The sequence below is a fragment of the Oryx dammah genome, unplaced genomic scaffold (assembly GCF_014754425.2).
Source record: "Oryx dammah isolate SB20612 unplaced genomic scaffold, SCBI_Odam_1.1 HiC_scaffold_12, whole genome shotgun sequence".
Classification (NCBI taxonomy): domain Eukaryota; kingdom Metazoa; phylum Chordata; class Mammalia; order Artiodactyla; family Bovidae; genus Oryx; species Oryx dammah.
Window position 1 is genome coordinate 59,152,072 of NW_024070196.1, and position 20,539 is coordinate 59,172,610.

A 20,539-nucleotide genomic window follows, 5' to 3' on the forward strand; every position below is an offset into this window, starting at 1 on the left:
TGTGTCCTTGTGTGTGTGTGTGTGACACCCAGCCATGGGCAGGGGGAGTCATTGAATAGAATTCTTTAAAGAGATCTCCAAGGATCCTCTGATCCAATGCCCACTGCTTAAACACACAAGGTATAACATAATTTTTTTTTTCCTCCAGCATCACTCGGAGGCAGTGTCATTTGACCTTCAGATGCACAATTTCTGGAGTTAAGCTCCCTGGGCTCAAATGCTACTTAACACCTGTGAGATTTTGGAAGATAATATAACCTTTAGGTGCCTCGGTTTCTATTTAGAAAGAAAGGAAGATGGTAGTAACGACTTCCTTGTGTATTTTTGAGCACTATATTAATGAACATATATAAAACAGCTAGAAACATAAGCACAAACTTAATTAATCATTCAACAGACACACATAGAGGACCATATCATGATGTATTAATTTTCTTGAACATCTACTTAAGGGCAAAGCAATGCTCATTCTGCATCAATTATATTATTTAATTCTTCCCCAAAGCCCTGGCAGGACAAACACATTTTATCAAAACTGTGGCATGGGAGCTTGGGTCTCTTGCCAAGGGTTACCCCAGTAACAAATGATGGAATCCACCATATGTGTTCATTCCAAAGCCTGGTTCCTAATCAATTCATTCTGGTCTCCAATTTGTCCTTGGATTTAAAACATCTAGGTCAATGTTTGCTACCTGAATGGAAGAATGGATGAGTGTATGGATAGATGGATGGATGAATGAGTGAATGACTAGATGGATGGATGAATGAGTGAATGACTGAATGAATGGGTGGGTGGATGAATGAATGGGTGGATGAATGACTCTGCCATTCTCCCTTCAACTTGTCTTTCCACTTTAACCTTCTATCCAGAGACACCCTGGAGTAGGAAATGGCAGCCCACTCCAGTATTCTTGCCTGGGAAATTCCATGGCCAGAGCCTGGCAGGCTGTAGTCCAGGGGGTCACAAAGAGTCAGACACGACTGAGGACACACCAGAGACACACCCCTTCTCTCCTTCCTGTTGTTGCCTGGTCTTATCCCATCAGCCTCCACCCTCACTACTCAATCACAGTCCATCTCTCCTCCTGGCTTCTCCTCTAAAGGAAGGCCCCAAATATTTCTCTGGCACTGGAGGAAACTCATTCTTTCTGGTTTAATTCGCCCCGTCTGGCCTTAATTGCTTTGCCCTGTTGTAAGAAGAGACCTCCCATGGCGACAACGCTGAGGATGGGCTGGGGTTGGGGGGGGCGGCTGGAGGACTGGGGAGGAAGTCGGGGCAAGCTGTTGAGTGGAGAGTGGATTAGTCAGAGGCCAATGGGGCAACGGAAGTCGGGGTTCTCTGAGCGGGTGGCTCCAGACCCGCCCTTGGTTGTGACGTTTACGATTGAATTTGGGCAGGAGCATGTGTCTGGGGGCTGTGTCGACCTCCCTTGCCTCTACTCTGAGTGTTTGGTCCTGCAGCTCATTAAGCAGTGACACTTAACACATCATCAAACTGCTTTACAGGCAAAGCCCACACAGCTCCTGCCCCTGGAGTCCCCAGGTAGTGGGGACGATGACCTCCCAGCGACTGGAGCTGGGACGTGGCGGACACACAAGGTGATCAAAGCTCTCATGGGAAAACCAGAGCAAGAACTGGATTAGGGCGCCAGGACCCCTGACCTTCCACCCCCAGGACCGATTAAAAACTAAGGTGTGTAGAGAACAGGGGGCCTGGGGCTCGTGTCATGGGACAAACATGGTATCTCATGTCATGTGAACAAGGCTCAAATCCTGGATTTGTCACTTTGCAGCAGCTGTTGAACATCGGCCAGGCTTTTAACTCCTCTGACCCTCTGTTTCCTCCGTGAGGCTAATAAGGTCCACCTCGGAGGGTTGTTGCTGGAAATACTGGGATAAGGTATATAAAGTGCTTAACAGAGGGCAGGCCATAAATAATGTTTATTTGAATTGTTTTGTTGTTATTTAGTCACAAAGTCGTCTCCAACTCTTTTGCAACCCCATGAACTGTAGCCCACAGGCTCCTCTGTCCATGGGATTTCCCAGGCAAGAATACTGGAGTGGGTTGCCGTTTCCTTCTCCAGGGGATCTTCCCAACCCAAGAATCGAACCTTAATCTCCTGCTTTGGCAGGCGTGTTCCTTCACAATGAGCCACCAAGGAGCAAATGGTCCCATTGGATCAGGCTGACAATTCTTGGTTTCCTCCACTCAAGTTGTCTTCCAACATTACCAAACATCACAATAAGAAATGCAACAAAGATCAGAGTAGTAATAGCAAGTGTCCACCGTGAAGCAAGAGCTTTGCCTATGAATGTTATCTTATTATAGTTTCACAACCCTCGGAGAAATGTACAATAATGATTTTATAGACGTGGAGACTGAAGCTCAGAATGGACAGGTCATCAGTCTCACATGTCCTGGTGGCAGAGTTGAGATGTAAACCCAGATCTATAGACACTGAGTCCTTGTTTTTTCCAGCACTGGGTAAGTCTTAGCAGGGCTATAAGGCCGATGTTCAACAAGTGAACTTACCTGGTGCCTCCGGGGTTGCGGGGGGCGGAGGGGGGCAGATCGTGGCCCACATATCCTGCTCTGAGCTTTCAGAGAGGTCCATCTGAAGGGCCCCTCATTTCCAGCCTTTCTTCTGGAGTCTCAAACACTTCCTAAATCTCCTTGAAACAGTCCTGGCCAAGAAGGGGCTGCTTTTACAGTGATGTGTAGTAATGAGGCAGGGTTAAAACCTCATTAGGTCATGGTCCCCTTTTGCATTTCATGGATATTCAATAACACAAGCAATACCAAATACATGAATTCCTGGACCCTGCTTTCTGTGTGCGGTTGGAGGGAGCACACCTCTAATCAATTCATGGAAACACATCCCTAAAATTTTACATGGGGACATTGCTGGTGGTCCAGTGGCTAAGACTCTGTGCTCCCTCTATTCAGCGGGCCTGGATTCAATCCCTGGTCAGGGAACTAGATCCTCCATGCCATAACTAAGGATCCTGCATGCAGCAACTAAGAAAGAAAAAAAAAAAAAAAACCCATGTACTGCAACGAAGATTAAAGAGCCTGCATGCTGCAACTTAGATCAGGCATAGCCAAATAAATAATTTTTTAAACAAGATACTCCACTAAAAAGCTGAAATAAAATTTTACATGATATTAGAGGGCTTGTGGGCCTCTGAAACAAAGTCTACATCCACCAGATCAAACCTCTGGCAGGATGTCCTGAGGTCCAATAGCGTGAAGTAGGAAATGGGTAATGGTTCTGAAAACAAGATGATGAATTCCTTTGGGACCTGATGAGTTGAAAGTACAGGTTGCTTCTGCTGCTGCTGCTGCTGATAAATCGCTTCAGTCGTGTCCAACTCTGTGGGACCCCATAGATGGCAGCCCACCAGGCTCCCCCGTCCCTGGGATTCTCCAGGCAAGAACACTGGAGTGGGTTGCCATTTCCCTCTCCAATGCATGAAAGTGAAAAGTGAAAGTGACGTCACTCAGTCCTGTCCGACTCTTAGGTTACTATGTTGCATCTCACCAGGACAACATTCAGATCCAAACTACTAGCTTGGGAAGGAATTTGGGACTTCAAATTCAGAGTTCTGTTATTTCTTGCTGTGTTTCTCTTTTCTTTTTTGCCTCTCAAAGATTTCTTGCATGCTTGATAAGTGCCAGCCTCTGTGCTGGATGCCAAGGATATCAAGAAGAATAAGAGAATAAGAACACATGTACCCACAGTGGGAAAGCTGGGGAAACCCTATGATGCAACATGTTAAGTAATGTATCAGAGGACACCTGGGCAGTGATAACAAGTCTAGTGATGTGAATGGGTGCTAGGTGCTGCTTTAGTCATGAACGTGTGTAGCACAAGAGAGAAAATAAATGAACGCTGCAAAAGAGACACATGAATGACATTAACCTTCCTCTTTCTGGAAGCGGATGAATGACATTAACCTTCCTCTTTCCGGAAGCGGCTCTCCCCTACTTTCAGTCTGTGTGATTCTGATTAAGTCAGTGTTTAAATCAAGAGAGAATATGCGATCCAAGACTGGCCAGTCAGACACTCGGGTTCTTCCAAGGCCCGTGATTGCTTCAGGAAGGGTCATGTGACTTGAGTCAGAGCAACCAGAGCAGGTGAGATGGCATTCTGGCACTTCTGTTTGAGCCTTTGTCAAAACAAACTCCTCTTTGAATGAGAGTGAGAGAGGTGGGACTGGAGCTACCGGAGGATCTTGTGTTCATGGGGCGAGATGACGTCTGAGAACAGAGCTGAAGGAAGGCAAAGTCCATGACGGATGAGTCTACGTAAGACCGGGAATCCAGCCAAGACAGAAACCACAGCTAGCTCCTGTTTTAGTTATATGAACATAGAACTGTATATCTATGTAAATATAAATATACCAACATACATATAAACATATTTATGTAGATATACATGTAAATATTGTTGTTTAACCCCCTAAGTCATGTCCTACTCTTTGAGACCCCATACATTGTAGCCCACCCGGCTCCTCTGTCTGTGGGGTTTTTCAGGCAAGAATGCTGGAGTGGGTTGCCATTTCCTTCTCCAGGGGATCAAACCCGCATCTCCTGCATTGGCAGGTGGATTCTTTACCACTGAGCCACCCAGGAAGCTCATACAAGGAATGCATCCTAAGTAAGTTCAGTCGTGTCCAATTCTTTTCGACCCCATGGACTATAACCCACCAGGCTCCTCTGTCTGTGGGACTTTTCAGGCAAGAATACTGGAGTGGGTAGGGCGGTGCTAAAAACAGGAAAAGATGGGAAGAAATGTGCAGTTTTTTCCTTCCCAGAAACGGACAATAATAATCATTGATTAAATGAGCACAATCCCACAATGCTCTTCTGTGCTCTGTAGAGAGTCAGTAACGTGTATGGGTATACACACACAAACACAGTTTTAGTTAGATCTTCTGTCACTCATTATCCCACCATCCTGATGTAACAGTTTCACAAGGTCAATTTGTTTGTTTTAATTTGACTGCACCAGGTCTTAGTTGGAGCATGTGAACTCGGTTGCAGCATGTGGGATGTAGTTTCCTGACCAGGGATCAAACTTGGTGCCCCCTGCATTGGCAGTGAGGCCTCTTAGCCATTGGACCACCAGGGAAGTCCCCACAAAGTCAATTTGGAAGGCCACCTACTCAGAAGGAGACACTCAGCAAAGAAGAGGAAGAGTTATTCCAGAGGAACATAGAAGAGGGCTAACACTTGAAATCATGCTTGCACAAACATGCCATGAAAATAAAGAGGATTCCTTGATGTGGTGGAATGGGGGTCACTTACAACCAAGTGATTCTAGTTAAAGACAGTATTGCAGCATCTTTGCGCAGGTGAAGACTGCTTGGGTGGAGGGGTGGGGTTCCAGGGAGATTAAATTAATTGTTAAAATACTTTAACTAACCAAGCTGACCCAATATGCACACATTCTAGAGCTGTTTCTGAAATTGTCTGAGGGGAAAAAAATGTTTTGTTTTTCCACTGAGTTGGCTAAATTATATATATTGGAAAAGCATATAGCTACTGGCAGGCATCATACCATGACAGGGGAAATCTCACCTAAGAATGGAGCTGATGTTGAGAAAACAAAAACCAGTAATGAAATGTTACAGACCAAGTCCAAATGATGCTTCTTTAGCCCCTGGATCTAACTATGCCTGAAGCTAGTGCAAGCTTGAATTTTTCAATCAACAAAGTCAGTCAGTATTTACCCCTCCTTGACTGACGCTATGGCTACTGCATCTACATCTCCTTGTAGTCACCTTTACATGTTGACAATTCTTTACAGAAAACAGCCTGCAACCCTCTGCCCAAAGGTCCCTCCCCCAGCCCCTGGCCACAGGAGCACACTTGGCATCATGCAGAAAAAGCCAAGAAGGCCAGGGAGTTAAAACTCCAACAGCAGCTCTCAACTAAGGACTGCAAGGACTGAGTAATTTCCCCAGCCCCCTTGCCCCTCAGTTTGAAAGTATGTTGTATAATATCCAGAGTGTGGCTCAAATTAGTTAAGCTCCACCTGCCCACGTTACAACTAGCTTGATAACAAACACCTTTAATCAGTGGATGCATGTATTTATATGTCTGAGTCCCTTTGCTCCCATCCACCTGAAGCTGTTACAACATTGTTCATTGGCTATATTGCAATATAAAATAAAAAAGTGTAAAAAAAAAAACAACCCTTATCATTTTCCTTCTCGTCCCTCATTTTCCCACGGTTCCCCGGAATCATTTCCTAAATAAACTTACTCATCTCAAGATCCGCTTCAAAATAAGATCAATATACTTTGGACAGAATCCAAAAGAAGACCCATACTCCATCTTTTTTTTTTTTTCAGTCCTAGGCCAGTGTGAACTCTGTGTCTATCTCACTCCCAGCAAAGCCCTGGCTGGTAGACCAGATTTTGAAAAGAATACCCTAAACACTTGAACCATGCTCTGAGGCTATTAACTTCAACATCCTTATAAACAGAAACTTCTCCATCCCTGGGAGAATCAGAGCAGTCACCCTTGATCCACAGAACTCAGTTAGCAGAGATGCCACACTTCCTCGGGAAGAAGCGCAGAAGGGTTCGAAGAGAAAGGGGCGGAGCCTGCATCTGACCAATGGGTGTTGCCAGAGCCTACGGAGAGTGGAAACCTTGGATCTTGTGAAAGGTCCCATTTTCTTTCCTCATAAATGTTGCAGGCTCCCTGCTCCATATATTGCTGTTAATAAATTATACCCCACCCCTCTTTTAAGGCCCTTTTGTTATAACCCTGGCTCCCAGTTCCATTAACTCTCCATTACTCGAACACTTCATTATGACATTTTTTTGCAAGCTGAGAGCATGGCTCCTGACACCCTCAGCCAGGCAGGAGGCAGAGATCAAAATGGCCCATTAAGTTCCTGTGGCCAAAGCACATTTTTTTTTTTTTTCCTAGAGTCTATTTTCTGCTGCTTTTAAAATAATGGACTCAAATGTTTCCCTTCTCTAGCAAATTCCCCAATAGCGTGCCAAGGACAGAGCCCAAGATGGAGAGGTTGGAGTGGCCTGAAATGCAAGTGTTTCTTCCTTCACATCCTTTCCCCACCTCCCAGACAGTGGAAGGTTTAATCCTTCTCAGAGTGAGACCATACTTTTGGGTCATTGACTGAAATGTGCAAACCAGGCAGTGATGATGAGTCATGCTTTAAAGCTCCAAGGAACTGTTTCAAATGTCTGATTACAAAATGTTGAGGAGAAGTCTGGAGGCATTGTAAGGTCAAAAGGTAATTCCTCCAGGATCTTCCAAAGCCCAGGTTTTCCGGGGCTATGCTCCCAAAACACCATCTTCTCTTTCTTGTTCCTGGTAGTTTACTGGGGGAATGCAAGCCAAACCACAGGGAACAAAACAATCTGCAAGACATAGAAGGAAAGATGGCACATGGCCTTTGCACATGCATACAAAACACACGTAAGATAGATAGGCACATACGTTGCTAGTATATATAGCTCTGTGTTTCACGTGCCTTACCTCATTTAATCTTCTTATCAGCCCTAGGAAGTGAAAATTATTGTACCCATTTTTCAGAAGGAGAAATCAAGTCACAGAAGTGAGTCATCCAAGACCACGCAGACGTCAAACGTTAGAGTCTGGGGGCAGCTTTGAGCAGCTTCTCAAGATCACATGTTTAGAAACATATTGCTCCATTGTTTCTTAAATTTCCACTTAGGCAGAAATGGAAACACACATGTGCTACAGTCGTCGTGCATTTTCACAAATATCACACACGCACGACCTTGCTGCCTACACGTATCAGATGTACTCTGCCTTTAGCCCAGCTGTAATGCTCTCAACTTCAATACCATAAAAATAAGTCCTTTTATTGGGGCCTTGCCATTTACAAAGCACTTTCATATACATTAACTCATCAGCACTGAATTCGCTGACAGGGCCAAGACGAGAAATGGACGAGGGAAGTGTAATACATCATGGACCAAAATAATAATTTGACCCTTTAGATAGAGGTTTCCATCCCAGGATAAATTACATCTTTTAGCCACATACGGGCAAGATCAATAGTCATATATTCTCCATCCTGGAAGGGATCTTAGAGAGGACTGTCTTAGTCTGCTAAGGCTGCCATAACAAAACATCATCAATGAGTGCCTTAAACAACAGAAAAGTAGGTCTTACCGTTGTTCCGGAGGCCAGAGGGCTGGGATTGTGGTAACTTGGTAGGGTTCTGAGGAGAATTTCCTTTCTGGTTTGTCCTCAGCCAGCTTCTGCTTATGTCCTACCATGGCAGAGAGAGACAGAGAAAGAGAGGGCTCCAACCTCTTCCTCTTCTTATAAGGAAACTAATCCTATCCTTATTGCCAAATTCAGACTTAAATTGAAGAAAGTAGGGAAAACCGCTAGACCATTCAGGTATGACCTAAATCAAATCCCTTATGATTATACAGTGGAAGTGAGAAATAGATTTAAGGGTCTAGATCTGATAGAGTGCCTGATGAACTATGGAATGAGGTTCGTGACATTGTATAGGAGACAGGGATCAAGACCATTCCCTTGGAAAAGAAATGCAAAAAAGCAAAATGGCTGTCTGGGGAGGCCTTACAAATAGCTGTGGAAAGAAGAGAGGCGAAAATCAAAGGAGAAAAGGAAAGATAAGAAAGCCTTCTTCAGTGATCAATGCAAAGAAATAGAGGAAAACAACAGAATGGGAAAGACTAGAGATCTCTTCAAGAAAAGTAGAGATACCAAGGGAACATTTCATGCAAAGATGGGCTCGATAAAGGACAGAAATGGTATGGACCTAACAGAAGCAGAAGATATTAAGAAGAGGTGGCAAGAATACACAGAAGAACTGTACAAAAAAGAGCTTCATGACCAGGTAATAACGATGGTGTGATTACTCACCTAGAGCCAGACATCTTGGAATGTGAAGTCAAGTGGGCCTTAGAAAGCATCACTACGAACAAAGCTAGTGGAGGTGATGGAATTCCAGTTGAGCTATTTCAAATCCTGAAAGATGATGCTGTGAAAGTGCTACACTCAATATGCCAGCAAATTTGGAGAACTCAGCAGTGTCCACAGGACTGGAAAAGGTCAGTTTTCATTCCAGTTCCAAAGAAAGGCAATGCCAAAGAATGCTCAAACTACCACACAGTTGCACTCATCTCACATGCTAGTAAAGTCATGCTCAAAATTCTCCAAGCCAGACTTCAGCAATACATGAACCGTGAACTCCCTGATTTTAAGCTGGTTTTAGAAAAGGCAGAGGAACCAGAGATCAAATTGCCAACATCTGCTGGATCATGGAAAAAGCAAGAGAGTTCCAGAAAAACATCTATTTCTGCTTTATTGACTATGCCAAAGCCTTTGACTGTGTGGATCACAATAAACTGTGGAAAATTCTGAAAGAGATGGGAATACCAAACCACCTGACTTGCCTCTTGAGAAATCTGTATGCAGGTCAGTAAGCAACAGTTAGAACTGGACATGGAACAAGAGACTGTTTCCAAATAGGAAAAGGCTTACGTCAAGGCTGTATATTGTCACCCTGCTTATTTAGCTTATATGCAGAGTACATCATGGGAAACGCTGGACTGGAAGAAACACAAGCTGGCATCAAGATTGCCAGGAGAAATATCAATAACCTCAGATATGCAGATGACACCACCCTTATGACAGAAAGTGAAGAGGAGCTAAAAAACCTCTTGATGAAAGTGAAAGAGGAGAATGAAAAATTTGGCTTAAAGCTCAACATTCAGAAAACGAAGATCATGGCATCTGGTCCCATCACTTCATGGGAAATAGATGGGGAAACAGTGGAAACAGGGTCAGACTTTATTTTGGGGGGCTCCAAAATCACTGCAGATGGTGACTGCAGCCATGAAATTAAAAGATGCTTACTCCTTGGAAGAAAAGTTATGAGCAACCTAGATAGTATATTCAAAAGCAGAGACATTACTTTGCTGACTAAGGTCCGTCTAGTCAAGGCTATGGTTTTTATTGTGGTCATGTATGGATGTGAGAGTTGGACTGTGAAGAAGGCTGAGCGCTGAAGAATTGATGCTTTTGAACTGTGGTGTTGGAGAAAACTTTTGAGAGTCCCTTGGACTGCAAGGAGATCCAACCAGTCCATTCTGAAGGAGATCAGCCCTGGGATTCCTTTAGAAGGAATGATGCTAAAGCTGAAGCTCCAGTACTTTGGACACCTGATGTGAAGAGTTGACTCATTGGAAAAGACTGTGATGCTGGGAGGGATTGGGGGCAGGAGGAGAAGGGGACGACAGAGGATGAGATGGCTGGATGGCATCACTGACTCAATGGATGTGAGTCTGAGTGAACTCCGGGAGATGGTGATGGACAGGGAGGCCTGGTGTGCTACGATTCATGGGGTTGCAAAGAGTCGGACACGACTGAGCGACTGAACTGAACTGAATCCTGTCATGGAGACTCCACCCTCATGGCCACCTTTGAACCTAACTACCTTCCAAGGCCCCATCTCCAAACTCCATGACATTGGAGGTTTGGAGTTCTCGGTGTCCTTTATTTGGGGGAAGGGAGGATACAATTCATTCCCATAATGTATTTTTTAATTGAGATGTAATTGCTTTACAAAGTTGTGTTAGTTTCTGCTGTGTAAGGAGGTGAATCAGCTATGTGCATGGTGTGCACTCAGTCGCGTCCAGCTCTTTGGGACCCCACGGGCTGTAGCCCACCAGGCTCCGCTGTCCATGGAATTCTCCATGCAAGAATACTGGAGTGGGTTGCCATTCCCTTCTCCATGGGATCTTCCCGACCCAGGGATCAAACCCACTTCCCCTTCCTTGGCAGGCGGATTCTTTCCCACTGCACCACCATCAGCTGTATATATCCATGTGCCCCCTCCCTCGTAAGCCTCCCTCGCCACATCCCAGCCCTCTAGGTCGTCTCAGACTACCGAGCTGAGCTTCGTGTGCTGTGTGGCAGCTTCCCACCAGCTATTTTACACGTGGCAGTGTATGTTGTCAACCCTAACCTTCCAATTCACCCCACCCTCCCTTTCCACCACTGTCCCTTCATCGTATCCACACACCCGCCCTCTGGAGTTGCCATAGAGACTGAAGTCAAAAAGAGAAAGCTATCATATATTAATGCATATGTGTGGAATCTAGAAAAATGGGACAGACGAACCCATAACATATTTAACCCATATTCAACCCATACCCCAACAGAAATATGAAGGGAGAGAGGCGGTTGATTTCCCAACTCCAAAGAAATGAGGGTTTGAAAAAGATAAGTTGTTATACTGAAATCACTTTGCTGCACACCTGAAAAAAAAAAAAAAGACGCTGTTGATCAACAATACATCAATCTAAAATAATTTTTAAATTAGTACATAATACAATAAAAGAAGAAATGGAAGGAAAAATTGTACAACTTATTGGACTGGCCACTGTGTAATCAATTGACTAACAAGTCACTGGATTCCTGCTTGCCCTACTTGATTGATAGTTAATGTCAACAGTCATAATTGTATTATGCTACCAGCAATTCCCTCTTCCCAAGGTTCCTCCTTGCCTGCAGACACACCCATGCCATTTTCTGCAAGCTTTCTTGAGAACTGGATTGGACAAGCTAAACTGCCAGACTGAATGATCAGGGCTCAGCTATTTAGATGGTCAGAAGTACAACTCATCTGGATACTTCTCTGTACCATCACTGAACTTCAAGGCAGGCCACATTTATACACAGACCAAACTGACATGTCTTTGTCTGGCTATTGTGGGGTGATTTATTTTTTTTTCCTTGATCAAATTAGCGGTTGCTTTTGGTGCCTTTGATCAGCTTGCTTCTGATCTCATTATTACCCAAGCAACTGACCAGTTTGGTTCATTCACACAAACACAGTTAAAAATAAGTCAACCACACCATGTGTGTGGTATTGTGTAGGCAAAAGAAAAATAACAAAACCCTGAATTTTACATGTGGCTTCTTTTTTCTCTTCCCCTTCCCTGTCCCATCCAGTGGGGTAAATACACCACAGAAGAACTGCCATTCCAGGTGGAGGAAGAAAAAGAAGAAACACATACACACCAAGTCCATCATGTGATTTTTTTTTAATTGATATATAGTTGCTTTACAGTGTTGTGTTGGTTTCTGCTGTACAGCAAAGCGAATCAGCCTTTCGTACACACATAGCCCCTCTTTTTTGGATCCCCTCCCCACTAAGGTCACCACGGGGCACTGAGTAGAGTCCCCTGGGCTATGCGCTGTGTCCTCATTATTTGTCTGTTTTACACCTAGCAGTGTAGCGTGTGTCAATCTCCATCTCTCAGTTCATCCCAACCCCACATTTCCCCCACCCCCAGTGTCCTCACTCTTTTTTTCTACGTCTGTGTCTGCATTTCTGCTTGGCAGATAGGTTCACCTGTACCATTTTTCTAGATTCCACATACATGCGCTACTCTACACTATTTGTTTTTCTCTTTCTGACCTAACTTCACTCTGTACGAAGGTCTCTAGGTCCATCCACGTCTCTGTGAATGGCACGATTTCATTCCTTGTCTTTGCCCCCAGTAAGCAAAAGCCTGACACCTTAACGGCTCACAACACAGTTCACACCAGTGAGAACGTGCCCTGAACCAGGTTGTTCTATCAGCCCGGGTCTGGGTGGAGGTGGGAGATTAAATTCTATTGAAATCAGTTTCTCTCCCAGGCTGGGCCCAGCTTCTGAATTCTAGGAGCCCTCAAACCTCAAAACTGGAACCGCTCTCCTCTCAAGTCCCAGGGTGGCTGGATTCCAAGCCCCTTGCAGCCAAATCCTAAAACGTGGCTTCACTTTGGAGAATTCAGATGTGGCTTTGCTTTCAAGAGTCCAGCCCCCACATAACGGGGATCTGGTGAATCACTTGGAAAATTGAAAATTGAAAGGTCTAAGAGGCCTGTGCATGGCAAACTGGCCCAAGCGGCTGGCCTGTCTATACTGAGGGTGTCTGCCTGGCCTTCCAGATGCCTCATTTTAGGAAAACAGGCAATTGCCCATTTGGGGGAGCACTCAGAGGTCCTTTGTACTCCTTCCCTTTTGCGGCTGCAACCTTGAGACGAGGCCACAGCTGTTTATGTGCTTAACTTGACTTGGGATTTTTTTTTTTTTCCTGAGGCCCCAAGCCTTGCTTGGCCCAACAAGGTATGGGAACCACTTCAAACATCCCAATTTCTCTCTCCCCACAAGCTAGGTGCCTACTGTGATCGTCCAGAACACCCAGGAAATTAGAAGACTGGCTGAGAAACCAGGGGTACCAAGGTTTCCTAAAGATAAAATTAAATTAAAAATTCCGGCGATGACTTTGAAAAACAGCTGTGGGCTTCCTGATCAAAATGTAGCCTTCTGCGGTTATTTGCAGGCCAGGCTGCCTGCCAAAGGCTGTGATGAATTCTAGGTTCCATATGGTGTGTCCCATATAACAGAGATCTGGCACCAATGAATTCCAAGGTCTAACCTGCAGTTCCAAGGCCCGCCCTCCCAGAAATGTGGGTTTGTAAGGGTTGAATTCCAAGATCATCTTAGACGAAAGTTCTTTCCTCCATTTAGAAGGAAGACCCACATGCAGACCTGTCCCTTCTTTTGGGGCCTATTGAAAGGTCCTGGGCTTTGGAGACATGAGTTACTGAGTTCAAATTCTCACTCACTTACTGGCAAAGCATATTCAAATACAAAATTGAACTTATCTGGAACTTGTGGTCACCAGAGGGGATGGATGAGGGGAAGGGATAGTTAGGAAGTCTGGGGTGGACATGCACACACTGCTATATTTTAAATGGATTATGGATAGCCAACAAGGACTTACTGTATAGCACAGGGAACTCTGCTCAATGTCAAGTGGCAGCCTGGCTGAGAAGAGAGTTTGGGAGAGAATGGATACATGTATATATATGGCTGAATCCCTTTAAAGTCCACCTGAAACTCACAACATTGTTAATCGGCTCTACTCCAATATAAAATTAAAAGTTAAAAAGTGATCTACATTTAAAAAAAAAAATCTTTAAAACAAACAAACCAAAAGAAACCTTTCCAGATGAAACCTAGTCATCACAGAACAGTGACAAAACAATCCTACGTACTCTATCCATTTCCTGACTCACAGAATCCATGAGTATAAAAAAGCAGTTCTTATTTGGGGACTGTTACGTTCAGGGTGGTTTATTAAATAGAGTACCAACCACCATCGTCATCATCATCATGGCTTTTCATTCCGGGCACCATTCAGTAGAGAGGTCCATTTGGTGGATTATTGCATGTCCAGGGCTTCCCTGGCGGCTCAGCAGTACAGAATCTGCCTGCAGTGCAGGAGACCTCGGTTCAATTCCTGGGTCGGGAAGACCCCCTGGAGGAGGGCATGGCAACCCACTCAAGTACTCTTGCCTGGAGAACCCCATGAACAGAGGAGCCTGGCAAGTAGTTGCACCGCAATGCAGTATCCAGTCTGAAAATAAAAACTCTCAGGCAAACATCAAGTATTTCGTTACCCTCATGCACATATCCACAGAGCCTGCAAACAACTGATAAAAATGGTAAGCAACGGCGTTGCAGCTGCCAACAAGTTCTTGCAGGATTTTGTAAAGTAAACTATTAGTATAATAACAGATTTTATAGTTATCTGTGGCATATAATTACGACCCATATATGTGTCAGCAGCTTATTGCTGGAACTTACTTCTCCATTAACATGAATACTGTGGATTCTGTATTCATTTTAGTGGGGATGAATGGCTACTTCTAAGAACTTTCCATCTACAAAAGGGTATGTGAGACCCGATTTTATTTGTATGTCAAGGAACAACAGTATTAAGCCATGAAGGTGATGCAGGTTCTTGTATAGTCCGAGTGCGTAGCAGGTACTCAATGGTGTGGTTGTCACCCAGACGTGATGCTCGGATCTCCCTTTGAGAAAGAATTTATCACTCAGCTTCAAGTGGTGCCATTAGCGAACAGATTCCAGCAGCAGGGCCCTTGGGATCCAGGTTACCTCTCAAGTCAAAGCCACGTTCTTACTTATGGTGCATCCTTGCATATCAAGTAGTTGTCAGCGAGAAGAGATGGGAGGAAGGGATAGTTAAGGAGTTTGAGAAGGTCACGTACACTCTGCTATATTTCAAATGGATAACCAACAAGGTCCTACTGTGTAACACAGGGAACTTTGCTCAGTGTTATGTGGCAGCCCAGATGGGAGGGGAGAATGGATACATGTGTATGTATGGCTGAGTCTCTTTGCTGGTCACCTTAAACTATCACAACATTGTTCATTGGCTATACTCCAATATAAAATGTTAAAAAAAAAAATAAGTCTACAGAAAATGCCACACCCTCTCTGGAAAGCCCTCCTCCAAACCAGGCAGGGCCTGGCCATTTCCGCCCAGCACAGAACCCCCCTAACAAATGATCTTCGCTCCGGACCTCTCCATCCAGTGACTGGAGGATCGCTCTGACCTTCCCTGTGGTCTGAAGCTCTTCCTACCTAATCCTGCTTCTCTCCCCCTTCGTCGTTCGCAGGCATTACCCTCCAGTAAATCTCTCACGTTTCTCCCCCCATCTTAGCATCTGCTTTCCATAACGCCGCTGACACAAGCAGGGTGCTCATCAAATTGAAACTGATTACACAGGATAAATAGCTATTGGGGAAGACAAAGATTTGGTGGAGGAAAGAATCAAATGACATGGTTTTGTCCGGATTTGTGGGGTATATACTGGGAGCTTCCCCGATGCCTTATTCGTAAAGAACCCGCCTGCCAGTGCATGAGATGCAGAAGATGCAGTTTCGATCCCTGGGTCGGGAAGATCTCCTGGAGGAGGAACTGGCCACCCACTCCAGTATTCTTGCCTGGAACACCCCGTGGACAGAGGAGGCTGGTGGGATACAGTACAAAGGGTCGCAATGAGTCGGATATGACTGAGCAAAAGCATGATATGTATGACACAGGTATATACTGCTGGTGGGTAGAGTTAGATGTCCCATGTCTTCTAAAATAACCATCTGTGTTACATTTGGGATGTTGACATGGTTACTGGGCTGCCCCTCAGCATCTATTAACATCTATCAAATGATATTGTAAGAGAAGACTCCTGGGAAAAGAGGGAGCAAGACTGTAACAGTCACTGTTGGTGGCCCGCCCAGCATTCATTTCTCCCATCCTTCTTCCTAATAGGATCTCAATTTGTCCATGTGTCCATCACTCCTCCACACAGCTTATATTCCTCAAGGGATGTCAATACCATCCCCAGCTCCGGGACTCAGTCCTAAGGGTTACTTGGTTCTGCTCTGACTGATTGCATCAGGAATAATTATTTGATCCATTCTAGACAATGAGGTGCAATAAGAGGTGGCCTTGGTGGCTTCTAGGGATGATCACTTTTCTAGACTTTTCAGAAGAGCCCACTCTTACTCCTCTGAGTAAGGACCACGTGTAGACATGAGACATGGGGCAACCACCTTCCTGACAGCTGAGAATAATGCTGGTTCATAGAGAAGAACAAAACTGAAGCCACTCAGAAAAGTGAAACCAGAGATATTGCCCCAGAACTTCAGGAGTGGATGCCTTTCACTAGGTGTGCACAGAAGAAAAGCAAACCCTTCCCTCTCTCCCTAAAAAACTCGGTCCTCTGTATCAGCCTCCATCATGAGAAGCCAGAATAAAGGAAGAGGAGAAGGAAAAGGAAGACAGAGAGGAGGGAAAAGAGGAGGGGAAGAAGGGGGAAGGAGAGAGAGAGAAAGAAGAGATGCTGGGATGTTTGTTTGTTGTCCTCACAAAATAATCTTCATTGAAGAAATCAGAACCAAATTAGGTCCACAGTATGGTTACAACTGGGCTTCCCAGTTGTGATTCAGACGGTAAAGAACCTGCCTGCAGTGCAGGAGACCTGGGTTCACGTGATAGCTACATCTATGTATACACACGGAGACAGCTCAGAACATAGTGGGAGAAATGCCATTTCCTTTTTTAATTTTATTTTTTTATTGAAGTATAGTGTAAAAAAAATACATGAGGTATCACCTCGCTCCAGTCAGAATGGCCATCATCAAAAAGTCTACAAATATAAAGCCTTGTCGTATGATCCAGCAATCCCATTCCTGGGCATACACCCAAACAAAACTATAATTCAAAAAGATTCATGCAGCCCTATGTTCAGAGCAGCACTACTCACAGCAGCCAAGACACGGAAACAGCCTAAATGCCCATCGCCAGGTGAATGGGTAAAGAAGGTGTGGTGTACACATACATACAGTGGAATGCTCAGTTCAGCTCAGTCGTGTCTGACTCTTTGCGACCCCATGGACTGCAGCATGCCAGGCCTCCTGTCCATCACCAGCTCCCGGAGCTTGCTCAAACTCATGGCCATCGAGTCGGTGATGCCATCCAACCATCTCATCCTCGGTCGTCCCCTTCTCCTTCTGCCTTCAATCTTTCCCAGCATCAGGGCCTTTTCAAATGAGTCAGTTCTTTGCATCAGAAAGCCAAAGTATTGGAGTTTCAGCTCACCATCAGTCCTTCCAATGAATATTCAGGACTGATTTCCTTTAAGATTGACTGGTTTGATCTCCTTGCCGTCCAAGGGACTCTCAAAAGTGTTTTCCAACACCCAGTTCAAAAGCATCAATTCTTCAGTGCTCAGCTTTCTTTATGGTCCAACTCTCATACCTATACATGACTACTGGAAAAATACCATATGATAACACATATGTAAAAGTTGATGTGGTTTTGAGCCAGACAACAGAGATTTTTTTTTTTCCCCTTAGGGTAATCATGCTGACCTCTCTGTTGGAGCAGCTCTGAGAATGCTGTGTAAATACCATCTGCTTCTTGAGGGCTAGGAGGGTCTTGATGCCCATTTTCACTGCTGGTCTTTTTTTTTTTTTCTTAATATTTATTTATTTGGCTGCATCAGGCCTTAGTTGCTGTATGCAGGATATTTCATTCTGAGGCGCCGGCTTCTCTCTAATTATGGCACTCCAGCTTGGTTGCCCCAAGCATGTGGGATCTTAGTTCACCAACCAGGGATTGAACCCACATCCCCTGCATTGGAAGGCGGATTCTTAACCATTGGGCCACCAGGAAAGTTCCACTATCATGAAGTCTTGAAGTGGGTCTTTAGTAATCATTTGGTAAATGAATGAATGAGCATGTAAAACTTTCTGCCAGCCATGAAAGAGTCTTTAGCTGTTCAACAGCAGCCTAGCAATTAGGGATCTTTGCAAGTTCTGCTTGTTGCAAAATCCACATCTTAGCCACAAAGAAAGAGGCCTGGGAGTTATTAGAGAGTGACTTGTTTGTTTGTTTTGTGAATGAATATCGGAATGTAGGAAGCTCTCTGCAGTCAGCTGCAGGGTTCAGAGTTAACCCCTTCAGCATCATGGGATCCAGCATCTGCTCTTTGGAATCACAACCGTGAGAGGGATGCACCCCAAGCCCTGGGAGAATAGAGAGATAGAAGTTTCCAGAGACCTGGCTATGCCTCTAAGTAGCCCCCAGATTTTCAGAAAAAAATCCCTTAATTTCTCTGCAAGTTAGGTTCTCTGCCTAAAGATCAGAGGATCAGGTCCCCTTATGCCCCAAGCACCTCTCATTCTCCCCATCCCAATGCCAAAATCAATTTGTGCCTCTGGTAAAAGTTCTTCTGGCTCAGAGTGAGGGTGGGGGTGACACCTGTTTGGGGTGTCTGTCCCCCACAAGAAGTTTTCCCCCTACATCTAATCCTAATCCTAATTTTGATGCTAACAGTAATAACTGTTCATTGAACGTGTACTGTGAGCCAGGCACTACTTCAGAACTCGATCTAGATTCTGTTGTAATCCTCCCTATAGCCCTGGCTCAGATGGTTAAGAGTCTCCCTGAAACTTAGGAGATGTGGATTCGATCCCTGTGTCAGGAAGATCCTCTTGGAGAAAGAAATGACAACCCACTCCAGTACTCTTGCCTGGAGAATCCCATGGACAGAGGAGCCTGGTGGGCTACAGCCCATAGGGCTGCAAAGAGTCAGACATGACTGAGCGACTAACATATGTTACATATGGCCCTATGAAGTAGGTGCTAATATTCGTCCCATTTTACTGATGAGAAAACTGAGGTACAGAGAAGTTCAGTAACTTACCCAAGGCTTCCTGACCCATAAGTGGCGGAGCTGTGATTTGAACCTAGGAGTTCACTTCAGGTTGTCTTAGCCCCTTGGGTTCCCAGGGAGCTGTTCTCCAAGGGCTGCCCTAACTCTGTTCAGAAGTGCCTCTGGCTTTCAGGGAGCGGGAAAGACAGTGGAAAGAGTGAGTCTGAGGAGGCGCAGCATCCAAACCCCAGCTCTGGTCCTAGCCAGCTCCACGATGTCTGAGTCCTTCCCCTGTTGGGTCTTGGATCTCAGTTTCCTCACCTGTAAGTTAAGGGAATGGCCCACAGACATATCCAGGGATGTTCCTATTGTGATTAGCGGATGGAGAAACTCTTAAACTAAGTTTAGAAAAGAACTTTAGAGAGTATGGAAACTCCAAGAAACTGTATGAAAAATGTGGCATGTGGTCATTTAGTTCACGGGATAAGTGGTTCATAGTTCCCATTGATTTTTTAAATGCTTATTTAAATATTTACTTGCATTTTCTGCCCTCCCTTTTTCCATGGCATTTTTGTTGCTGTGGTGGTTGTTTTATTTTTACTTATTTTTTTTTTAGGTTGTGTCATGTGGCATGCACAATTGTAGTTCCCCAGCCGGGGATTGATCCAGTGCCCCCTGCAATGGTAACATGGAATCTCAACCACTAAACTGCCAGGAAAATCCCCTATTCATTTTTGGGGGGGGACTCTCCGGGGATCCATGAAGACACTCAAGAGCAGATAAACCTGAGGCAGGCCACACCTGTGGTGTTGGTGTCAGGGTCATCGATGGTGCCTAACATCAAATCGTTTTTTTTAAAAAAAAATAAATGATGGGCTTCCTACCATTGTTTTCCAATGCCTGCTGCTGCTAAGTTGCTTCAGTCACGTCCGAGCTGCGACTCCATAGACAGCAGCCCACCAGGCTCCCCCGTCCCTGGGATTCTCCAGGCAAGAACACTGGAGTGGGTTACCATTTCCTTCTAGGAACTTCCAGTGCCTAGGAACTTCCACACTAGACAGAAGTCATCTGACATCCTTAGGCTCAAAAGCTCTCTCTGCACACAGCTTCTCCTTTCCCTAGGGAGGAATGTCTCCTTTGCACTCACTGTCTTCGGAAGAAGCCAGAAACATGTTGTCATCTGCAAGCATTTCCAAGGTGACCCAGCAGAGAAATGTCAGTTGGAGGAGGTGTGTGAAAGTGGAGGCTGCAGAAATGGCCAGGATTCGAAATGTCCTCATCTAAATAAACATGCTTCACACACGCACGCGCACGTGTGTGTGTGTGTGTGTGTGTGTGTGGTGGTGGTGGTGGTGGTGGTGGGCAAGGGCATGCAGACCTTTGTAAGTGGGGGAAAGCAACAGGCTGCTACAGGAAAAATGCTAGATGGGGACTTCCCCGGCGGTCCAGTGTTTAAGACTCCATACT

At 45.0% G+C, this 20,539-nt stretch overlaps 1 long non-coding RNA gene across 1 annotated transcript; it reads right to left on the bottom strand.

Moving 5' to 3' along the window:
- Nucleotides 1–7,348: 7,348 nt before the first annotated feature.
- Nucleotides 7,349–19,226, bottom strand: LOC120871590. The gene is made up of 4 exons (XR_005723060.1): nt 19,124–19,226; nt 11,204–11,307; nt 8,183–8,271; nt 7,349–7,401 (listed from the first exon to the last, which is right to left on the bottom strand). It is a non-coding gene; the product is annotated as an uncharacterized LOC120871590 (long non-coding RNA).
- Between the last annotated feature and the right edge of the window lie 1,313 nt (nt 19,227–20,539).